Raw genomic sequence first — 11,603 nt, 5'->3', positions numbered from 1 at the left:
AGTGGCCTTATCTGTTTCGGACTGGACATGAGCTGAATTCATGTGAGTAGCTGCAAGTGGCATGGCCACATAAATGGGGCATAGTGGCTGGAATCCCAAACCCACCTGAAAAGGGCTATGGCCAGTGGAGCTGTAAAGAGCTCGGTTGTAGCTGTGCTGAACATAGGGGAGGCTCTTGTCCCATGTGCGTGGATGCTTTGAGTTATACATGCGCAGAATGTGCACAATCATCCTATTGACAACCTTTGTCTGGCCATCAGTTTGAGGATGGAAGGCTGTGGACTTCGTGAGTTTGGTGTCCAGCATTGACCAGAGACTGGACCAAAATGTGCTGAGAAACCAACTGTCCCGATCTGAGATGATAGACTGTGGGATCCCAAAGTGCACCCACACTCGTTCAAAGAAGAGTTTAGCAGTGGCTTCTGCTGTGATATTCTTCTTGCAGGCCACCATAATGGCCATCTTCGAGAACCTGTCGACGACCACAAAAACACAGTCATTTCCATGCTTAGTGGAAGGAAGGCCTGACATGTAATCCATGGAGATGGATTCCCAAGGTCGACTAGGGGTAGGCAACGGGGTATAGAGGCCGTGCTTCTTAATGGTAGGTTTGGCAATGGCACAGGCAGTACATGATCAGATGTACTTCCCAACATCCTGTCGAAGATTCAGCCAATAGAAATAATTTTGCAGTACTGCCACTGTTTTCTCGACCCCGAAATGCCCAGCAGCCCGACTGTAGTGTGCTTCCCAAATCATCTTGGCACGCTCGCTTGAAGGAACACAAAGGCGACCGAGGTGGCATAATAGGGCATCCTGGAGGTGAAAATCTGCAACATGCCGACCCTCCAAGAGTGTCTGGTATGTGTGGCCGAATTCTGGGTCGCTTTTGTAGAGAAGTGGCCAATCAGAAGTCTCGTGCCCATAAGAGTTGAGCACGGTGGTTAGCGCCATGATCGGTGGTCGACTGAGGCAATCTGCAACATTATTGGTGCTACCCTTTTTATACTTGATATTGAAGTGGAACTGTTGCAGGTATGTAGACCACTTCTGATGGCGATCATTCTGCAATTTCCCTTGGGTCTGTATGAACTGCAGGGGTCGGTGGTCTGTGTGGATGACCATTTCCTTCCCCAAAATGTAATGCTTCCATTGTCAGCAGGCCTGTACAATGGAATACATCTCTTTATCATAAGTGGGGTACTTCTGGACTGTGTCTGAAAGTGTTTCACTATGATATGCCACTGGATGTCCATTTTGAGTAAGGACTGCCCCAATCGCATAGTCAGAGGCATCTGTCTCGACCTCAAATGGTTGTTGTAAATCTGGTAACGCGAGCACTGGTGTTGTGCAGAGGCGATCCTTCAACTCCCTGAATGCTTTCTGTTGAGATTCAGCCAAAAGAATTTTTCTTTTGCCCCTCCCTTGGTGACTTGACTCAAGGGCCAAGAAATATGAGAAAACCCCAACACAAACCTGCGGTAGAAGTTGGCAAGACCTAGAAAGCTGCGGAGCTCTGTTAGAGTGGTTGGAGAGGGCCAATCCCGAATGACTTGGATCTTGGCTGGATCGACATGCACCCCCTGTTCATCAATGATGTATCCCAGATACTGAACCTGGGTCATGCCAAAAGTGAATTTCTCCAAATTGGCATATAGCTTGTGTTGCCGCAGTGTTTGGAGAACCTGTCGGATGTGGTGGAGGTGCTCTTCCCAACTCTGACTGAAGATCAGAATGTCATCCAAGTATACTACTACAAAGGAGTTGGTGAATGGCCGCAAGATGTCATCCATTAGCCTCATAAAGGTTGCAGGATCATTCGTCAATCCGAAAGGCATGACCAACCATTCGAAGAGGCCCTCCTTGGATTTGAAGGCAGTCTTCCACACATCAGAGGGTTCGATTGGCACCTGGTGATATCCTGACTTCAGATCGATCTTGCTGAAATATTTCGCCCCCTTTAGTTGGTCTAGGAGGTCATCAATCCGCGGGATCGGGTACCTATTATGGACAGTGATCTTGTTCAGCGCCCGATAGCCAATACAGAGTCTCCACGTCCCATCCTTCTTCTGTACCAACACGATCGGGCTCCCATAGGGCGATGAACTCGGACGGATGTGACCTTTCTGCAGGAGCTCCTGAATCTGCCTCTTGATTTCATTGTTCTCCAGAATGGAGCGCCGATAAATTGGTCCATTGGGTAGCGGTGCACCTGGGGTCAGATCGATGGAGTGCTTGACTTGACAATGCAGAGGAACCCCTGCTGGGGAGGTGAAGATGTCCTCGTACTCCTCCGCAACCTTGTCCATCTGTAGTTGTCGTGAAGAGGGACCCCGTCTGGAGGCCACGACCACTATCTTCTTCTTTCCTTGAGGGCGTATCATCAGGAAAACAAATTTCCTGGTTTTGGAAATGATCTTACTGCATTGTTTTGCAATAATCAAAGAGATGGCGGCAGGTGGTGCTACCTCTGGTATCCTGAACAACTTATTTCCCAATGTAATAATAATAGCACGGGGCCTAGATTCATTCACAGCATGTCGCTTCCACAAGTATGGTTGTCCTAGTAATACATCACAAACTTCAAGGGGAGCAATTTCACACAATACCTCATTCGTGAAGGGCTTGATGTAGTATGGAAGGCGACACTGCTGGCTCACACGAAGATCTCGTCCTTGGTGAAGCCACCCAATGGTGTATGGTTGTGGATGTGTTGTGGTCGGTAAGCCCAACCGCTTCACGAACTCTGCCGAAATGAGGTTCTTTTGACTCCCGCTATCAACAATGAACTATATCGGGGAGCCCTTTACCCACATCTGGGAGTCGAAGAGACGCTCCTCCTCCTCTGGATCTTCGGGTTCATTTTTCTGGATCTTTGCGGTAGCAACAGTGGCGCTGGGATCCGCATCAATGATCTGCTTCCCTTTTTCATACCCCTTATCGGGTTCTGACTCAGAGTCGGAACATGCATATGATTTTGAAACCTTTAGCTCAGCCACCAGTGACTGCTTGGCCCGACACTCACTTGTGTTGTGAGTGGAGCTCTTATGGAACTCGCACCATTTTCCAGTGTCCTTTCTCGGCTTCGCGGAGCTGTTCTTTGCTTGCAACTTCGGCTGGTTGTCTTGGGCTGTCCCGCCTTGGCTCTGTCCTTTGTTCTGTAGTTTAGGGGCACCTTTCCCCTGCTTTGGATTCGCAGATCTAAAGTCTCGCTTCTTTTGTTTAAACTTCTGCTCGACCTTGACGACATATCGGTATGCTGTGCCGAGCGAGGGGATGTTTAGGAATTGTATTTCTTCCTAGATGTACTTGTGCAGGCAACCACGGTATTTGAGTATCAAATGTTGCTCCGAATCCTTGATACCCAACTTTTTGCGAAGGGTATGGAAAAGATTGGTGAACTTCGGCACGTCTTGGTCCCTTCCCTGCCGCAGCGTGGTCCACTTTATGTATTCATCCTCATAGCTTCCGACAGGGTAGTACTTCTCCTTGATGGCATCCCGGAACGAATCCCAGGTGGGTGCGGCTGAAAATAGTGAGCCAGTACTTTCATCCTTCTGCTCGCAGTAGGTTTCCCACCAGTCCTTGACGTGGGGGGCTGCTTTGAGAAGAGCAAAAACAATCTTTTCCCGACTCGAAAATTCATGAACAGAAAAATAGCCCTCTAGCAGATTTAACCATTTATCTACGGCATCTGCGTCTATCTGACCCTCGAATATGGGATTTCAAAATTAACTTGTACCTTAAAGGGTGTGGCATTTCCAGAGTAGCTGCTGGAAGCCGATCCGTTGCTTCTGGGTAGCCGCTGAAGGATCTGGGCAAAGTTGTCCATCATCGCGTCCCGTTGTCGCTCGAGGGCTTCTTCGAGCAAGATTTTGATGGGATCTCCTGCCCCCTCGTCTTTCTTCTCGTCCGCCATGGGAGGCCGTCGGGATTTGCGAGGCTGGTCTTGCAAAGGTTCAACCAGTTCAAGCCCTAACTGCTTATATCCCGACCTTGTTGGGGACATGCAAAGAAAAACAGAGAAAAAGCAGACCGCTCTGATACCACTGATCCGGATTTAAACAGGAACGCAACAAATTACAGAGATAACCATATACACAAAGATGCAGCGGAAATAATACTTCATTTCATTAATGGAAAATACTGAAATATGATTACAACCAGAAATGGAAATAAACCAGCTAGGGCGATGGTAGCTTATCTCTGAGAAGAGATGTGATGGCTACATGCCTCTGAACTGTGTTACAATGAGGCTCGAAGGCCTATTTATTGTTGAGAAACAATGGAAAACCCTTAACATTCCAAAACCTAACCCTAGGAGATGAAACGCCAAACTGTGGGCCCCGTTTGGGGTAAATTGGTACATCAACTTCCTGGGGTCGTAACTTTGGCATATGATCTCCGTTTGACGCGTACAATAGCTCATTAGAAAGATCTATCCGAGCACTATCATTGTTGGAATGGACAACCTTGGTCCATTTCCCCTGGATTCCCCAAAAAACGTCGTTTAGGGCCTCAAAACGGCTCCGGAAGTTCAGGACCCGAAAAACTGCTAAAAATAGTAAGTGGTCCTACAATTAATGAAACTGAAAATGCTGAGAAAGACAATGGTGGGGGTCCAGGTGGACTTGGCAGGTGGCCACCAATATCCACCTGGATCACTTTGGGATCCCAGAGTCTTTCATCTCATATAGGGATAGAAGGTTCCTCAATACATTTTGGTCCAGTTTCTAGTCGATGCTAGACATGAAGCTCACTAATTCCACAACTTTCGATCCCCAAACTGATGGCCAGACAGAGGTTGTTAATAGGATGATCATACAAATCCTAGGCATGTACAACTCAAATCATCCACACAAATAGGATGAGAGACTCCACAGAATTGGAGAAAGTATGAAATAAAAAGAGAATGGAGTGCCATGCTAGGCGTACATGGCTTGGCAGTGTTTATGATGACACTAGATACATCGAGTCAACTGAAACACTGGAACAAAAATTAGAACCTCCATTGATCTCAGAGGGAATAGTGAGGATATGTGTGAGAGTGAAAATCAGTGAGTGTGTGCATCTAAGAAGTGCGTTGCAAGGGTAGTGTTGAGGAGCAGTCAGTGGAGAGACCTGGACATTGAAGGAAGAGCACAAAGGAAGTGTTTCGATGAGAAAAATAAGGAGGTATACTACAATTGATCACAGCAAGAAGAGTGCAGAAGTTGAACATGCAAACAACCATCAGTTGGTATTTTACTTGTAAAACTGTATGCCTCTATTTTCAATTTGAAAATTGTATGAAATGGTAGAACAATGGTAGTGGTAGGTTGGCTCCTGCATACTTAAGAGGTAGGCACCTCTTGGAAAGTTGGTGCTTTCTAAACAAAGGGGGTCAGTGCTTCCAAGTGGTGGGTTCTCACAAACAAACAAATGTAATTAAGTTGGTGCTTAATTTACATCATAAAAAAAACAACAAATTGGTGGGTTTTTCCCTCTAGGTTTCTAGATGAAAACACTGTGTCAAAGGTGTGTTTCTCATGAGATTGTTACTTGACTATGTATGTCTAAAACTTCATTGATTCACTATTTCATGAATTAATTCTCTCACATGTGAAAGTATATAAGAAGGAATTATAAGTATAGTAAGAGAGTAAAATTACCATTTTCTTGAATTATTGGCCCATCTCCGCTCTCAGCAATTCCTTATTCCAACAATTGGTATCAAAGCCAAGTTCCTTAAAAAAAAAATTAAACATTGGAAGGTAGATCCATAAGGAATTATGAATAGGCAAGAGTCAAGAAGTTTATTGAAGCAGGGCATCGGTCTTTGATGGGGCTAGCTATGATTTTTGGAAGGTAAGAATGGGGGCATACCTTATGTCCCTAGGGGTAGATGTTTGCACGTTAGTACTAGTAAGCTACAATGTCCTTGATATTACCCCCACTGATACAGAAGGGAAGAAATTGTAACTAAGAAATGGTAAATCCTAGCATGCAATTCTTGTTGGTCTTAGTCAATCAAAACTTGTGAAAGTTATACATTGTAAGTTTGCTTATGAAATGTTGGAAAATCTTAACCAATGTCATGAAGGAGATGACAAATTCAAGCAAGCGAAACTTCAAACTTTCATAGTGAGGTTTGAGGGCTTGAAGATAAATAATGAAAGCATAGCAGAATACTTCATCAAAGTTGATGAAGTGGTTAATATGATTAGAGGACCTGGTGAAGAAGTCAAGGAAGAGATGATCTAGAAAGTATTGAGATCTATACCCATGATATATAATTCAAAAATATCAGTTAATGAGGAAATTTCTAAGATCTTAAGAAGGATCAGCTACATGGTACTCTCACAACCTAGGAGATGAGAGTAGGAGTGGAGAAATCTAAATTGAAGGAAGAGACATTCAGAGTATCTAGTAATGGAAAGGAGAACAAAGTTCATCAAGACTTCTCCAACGATGAATCTAATCAGGAGGTGGCTCAACACCCAAAAAACAGAAGCGTGGCTCAGGAAAATATAAAGGGAAGTTTTCGTTTAAGTGTTTTCGCTATGGAAGAGTTGGACATTTATCTTCCAAATTCCTTATAAAGAAAAGGTTGAAAGAGAAGAAGAACTAAAATTTAGAAATATGTGTTAGACATATCAGAAGAAGAAACCCTACAAGAATAAGGGCTTTTATTCCAAAGAGGATAACTTAGCATCATAATTAGACTACGAAGACTCATCAGAAAATGAGACCTATAAGTATCTTCTTATGGAACTCGAAACAAACTCCAAGAAACAGGGTATTATGGACTCTGGAGAGGAAGAAGAGGAAGGAGTGTTATACGTTGAAGGGGAGGTCAACAGTTCCCTTGATGATTTGAAGAAAGAAAGGAAGAAAAATAAGAAGCTGAAGGAATAGTCGTAGTGTGCAGAAGAAGGAATGTATAACTATGATAATGAGGAGTATGGCTATCAGAAAGAAAAACTTGAACAAGTTATCAAGAGAAAGGATATTCTAGCCATTCTGTTGAAAGGAGAACAAGGAAACCATGAGATACTGGAAGATGAAACAAGGGTCACTCAAGTTAAAATGGGAAACAGCCTCAAAAGTATGCAAAGATGATTTTTTGTCTTTGAAAGTTGAGCTAGAGGATGCCAAAAAAAAGGAAGACGTGCTTCAAGATATGATTCAAGAATGGGAAGAAAAGTGTTAGTGTCTTGAAGCAGAGGTTATATCCCTAAGAACTCATTTTCATGAAGAGTAGACCGAAAATTGTCTAAATGAGAAATTTGTTGAAGGGACAAGAAGAATAAATCATATCTTTAATTGTCAAAGGCCCTTAGGAATCAGAACTGGAGTGGGATACTCTAAGACACAAGAATATTCTATTGGGAAGAAGAAGATAAAATGCAAGTCCACACGAGTTGAAGAACCATAAATTTTTAGGAAAAAGCATCATGAAAGAGTTCATGAAGACAAACGATAAAACAGACAAAGAGGAGATCATAAATGGAAAATGAACCAATTATTTAGTCGACCAAGGTATTTTTCTGTTCAATCTCATAATTCTTTTAACAACAAGAATCCCTATTTGATTTATGGTCACTGCTATAAGTGTCATATCTTTGGACACAAATCTATTGATTATAGAAGAGTCAAAGTTGAAAGAGATGAAAATCTCAGATATAAAACACATGGACTCCTAAGTCTCATGATTCCTCACTTAGGAATCATAATGTCTTCTCTCCCCTACTAAATTATTACACTTGAAGGATTCGACTTCACTTCAAGTGTAATAATTTTATGCACAAGCCCATTGAGTGTAGAAGCAAGTTTGAATACCTGTCTAAGTATCAAAATGATAGACACAAGCATATCCAAAAGGATAAAGAAAGCTAGAAACGAGATACCGAAAATAGCATGCCATGTTGACTCGCCTTATCGGCTCATAATAAAGAGAACAAATGGTATGTGGATAGTGGTTGTTCTTGCAGACACCTAATCACAGGGATTGTGTGAAAAACTGTAATTAGTGTAAATAAATAATAGAGAAAATGAAGAGTCACAGGAGATGAACTAAATAGTCACTCCCTCTTTTATATAATAATGAACAACCTAAATGAATAATATGATTACATTTGAGAGTTACCTCTTGGTCTGACATGGTATCAGAGCTAGTGCCATTTTTGGCTTCCCTCTCTACTTTGTAACTCCTCTCTCACCACTGCTACCCCTCTCTGTTAACTGTTGCCCCTCTCTAGCAGTTGCTATAGATGTTCGGATGGTTATGTGAGGCAACTGGTCCACAAGCACAGTTGAAGTATCACTCTCTTGGTTTCATAATGTTAAACACGGGTACGATGAATAAAATTATCTTATGATTGTGTATCGACATTCTATCAGGTATTTTTCTCTATTGATACATTTTATTTATAAATCACAATGAATTAGTGTTAAGCATTAATACTGATTTTAAGTGCTAAACCTTTTCTTAAATGTCTTTATTAGAATATGAATTAAGCACATGGGTAGTATTCGACAAGTGGTAAGCGGTATCTTGTGTGCCCTAAGGCTGGAAGTGGTATTCCTAAATTTCACATGATTAACCTTAGCGGGCAATACATAGCACAAGAAAACCACTTTTATCGCACACTCTCTATTTGCTATGCATCGTGCAAGATTTCGCGTTAGATTATGCAATAGTCATTGGATCAAGAAGGATTGATCAATGGTGGAGTTTGGCCAAGCTAATTAGTGAGTGGGTGACACAATAGCCATTCAATTAGATGGGTTATATCTTACGGTGATCGCGTCAGAAGATGTATGTGATTTAATTTAAATTTCGGATGCGATGTGGTTATTAAAAGGTGTTTAAGGTTCAGAGCAATCGAACCGTCCATTTAATGGGTGATCAGACACATATCGCTTCTGAAAGTGCCCACAAGTTAATGTTAGAAATAGACGCGATAAGGTTATGAACTGGGGTTTTAATTCCTTTTGGTTTCATTATGAGATTACGTGATAATGGTTTGATTGCATGGGTCACATCGATGGTGGAGATTGTCTAGATTAGTTGCTGAGCAGAAAACACGATATCCATTGGATCTGGAGAAGTGAGATCAACAACACAGATTGAAGCACTTGATAAAAGGAGAAGTCAATGAGGGATTGACAGTGACTGGTCAAATAAGTGGGACCCTCAAGGGAAAATCCACGTACAAAACTAGATTTAATCACAACTGTTTGGCTACAAATTTAACTAGTACTCAAATTACAGACAACCACCTCATTTTCATCAACCTCCTGCATCATTTCTAAAATGAACTCATTGATATCGATTATTGGAGTGGTTCTCATCGGGAAGGAAAGCTGTCCTGAATGGTCATAGAAAATCAAACACATTCTCATTTGTAATGAGCTGCAGAAAGGAGTGTGTGTTTGAGACAGAGACAAAGAGCCAAAACAACCTACCTTAGACAAGGAATCCGCCATTTTTGAAAATAAGAACAACAAGGCTTAGGCATTGATTGCAACATCAGTAAATGAAGAGGCAAGTCTCCATATTTTTCCATTTTCAAATGCTTTCGAAGCCTTACAAAAACTGAGGGAACTCTATGACTCACACTCTACACTTGAAGTTGTTCAACTCATGATTAAATTGTTCACCCTTGAATTACAAAATGATGATCCTCTTGCTCTTGCATAAGAAGTAAAATCTATTATGCATGATATCAAAGTCACTAATGTTGAACTGGAAATTCTTCTGATAGCTTTTCTCAAGGAACTTTATCCCACTTACACAATTATCTTATGTCATTGCAAGCAAATGGAAACCTCAAAGATATTATCTTTGAATCCCTTGTGAAAAAATTGCTGAAAGAGAGAAAGCTTTTGGGAAGAACACATCTCCTTAGTCTTCTGAAGAGGTTGTGTGCCTTGCACATAGGGAGAAGAATCTTGCTCAAGATTCTTTGAGAGGAGGAGGTGGTCTAAGAGGAAGAGGAAGAAATTTCAAAAGCAGCGGGGGAAGACACTGTCAAGGAGAAAAGTCATATTTGCACTACATACATTGCAAAAGAGATGGATCACATGACGCATCCACATGCAAGTTGCCTTGGGATAGAATTGAGCATGAAAGAAACCAACCCAATGGTAAAATTAATGAAAAAGAAAAATGTAAAGCACCTGAATCAACTCACTATGTTGTGGTGCCCTGTAATATTGGAGTAAATGAAGACTTATTTAATGGTTCACTTGCTTCTTGGAAAAATGATTGTTGGCTTGATTTAGGAGAAACTTGCCACAAGAGTTTTAGAAGAGATTTTTTTGAAGAATTTACTGACAATGTTGATGGAGTAGTATACTTTTCAGACAAATCAAAACTCAAGCCATCAGGGCTTGGTACAATCAGGCTTAAAATGCTTGGTCATTCAGACTTTCTTCTACATCATGTTCTATATCTCCCACAATTGAGGATAAACTTGTTTTCCTTGGTCCACATCCGCTAGCAAGGACACTCCAATCATATGTTTGATGGAAAGCTTGAGGTGATAAAAGCATCAGATCACTTAGTTGTCATGACGAGGATAGAAGAAAAAAGGTTTCTCAAGCTGTAGGGCACCTCTGCTCGTGCACAAAATTTCTCATACAATTGTCATTATGAAGAAGGTACATTTCCATCAATTTTATTATGGCATGCTAGATTTGGACACTTGAACTATGACAACCTTCGCTTGTTGAAGAAAAATGGTGTTACTGATTTACCTACAATTCCTAGGAAACTTAAGCAATGTGATGCTTGCATTCATATTGTGTTAGGGTCCAACCCTAACCCCCCTTATTTATGTAATAGGATTGAATCATAGTTATAGTTAAGTAAAGAGTCAATAAAGCCCATATTAATAATTATAAGTGGTTAACCTGCATTTAATGAAGGGACCACAATTAGTTGCAAATGGGACATGGTATTAGATACATGGTATTAATAAGAACCATGGTATTGCCCCATGGTATTGCATGTATGAATCCTATATAAAGGATAGAGACTCCCCTCAACGAGCATCATGTCTTATTTTGTAATTGATCTTAGCTCTTTTGGAGGTTTCCCCCTTGAGGAGGCAACTAAACATTGCTTTCTAAATAATAAAATACTTGCTATTATTTCTCATTGTTCTATGTTCTAGGTATATTTCTTCGCATATTTGGTATTCTGGTACCGTATTGTAGGCTAAGAGCATAACAAGTGGCATCAGAGCACTTTCCAGGGCCAGCGGGATCTCCAATTTTTAGCAATTTTTTTTTTGGATAGAGACATGTTCGGCATCTTTAAACCATGGGATCTATCATTAAGCGCATAAATCTGAAGATTTGGGGAGGCATGCATGTAGAAAATATAAGAGGTGGTCATGCTTATTGGACTCCCTTGTAACCCTTGTGGGTACGCGTTTGAGTAGTAGTGCATTAGATAGAACCGCGCACGGATTGTCTTCCAAGTACCCTCTAGGTTATTGAAAGCCCCCTAGCTCCCTTGAAACCTCACCATAGATAAACCGTTGGCCGTCTTGCTGCTATAGTACACCAAGAACAACACTCAGAGAGATTAATTTTGCATACTATAGGGTAGT

Source organism: Pinus tabuliformis, chromosome 9 (genome assembly GCF_031772625.1).
Source record: "Pinus tabuliformis cultivar Carrire ecotype Pingquan chromosome 9, CPIR1, whole genome shotgun sequence".
Lineage (NCBI taxonomy): Eukaryota > Viridiplantae > Streptophyta > Pinopsida > Pinales > Pinaceae > Pinus > Pinus tabuliformis.
This window is presented reverse-complemented; position numbering follows the sequence as displayed.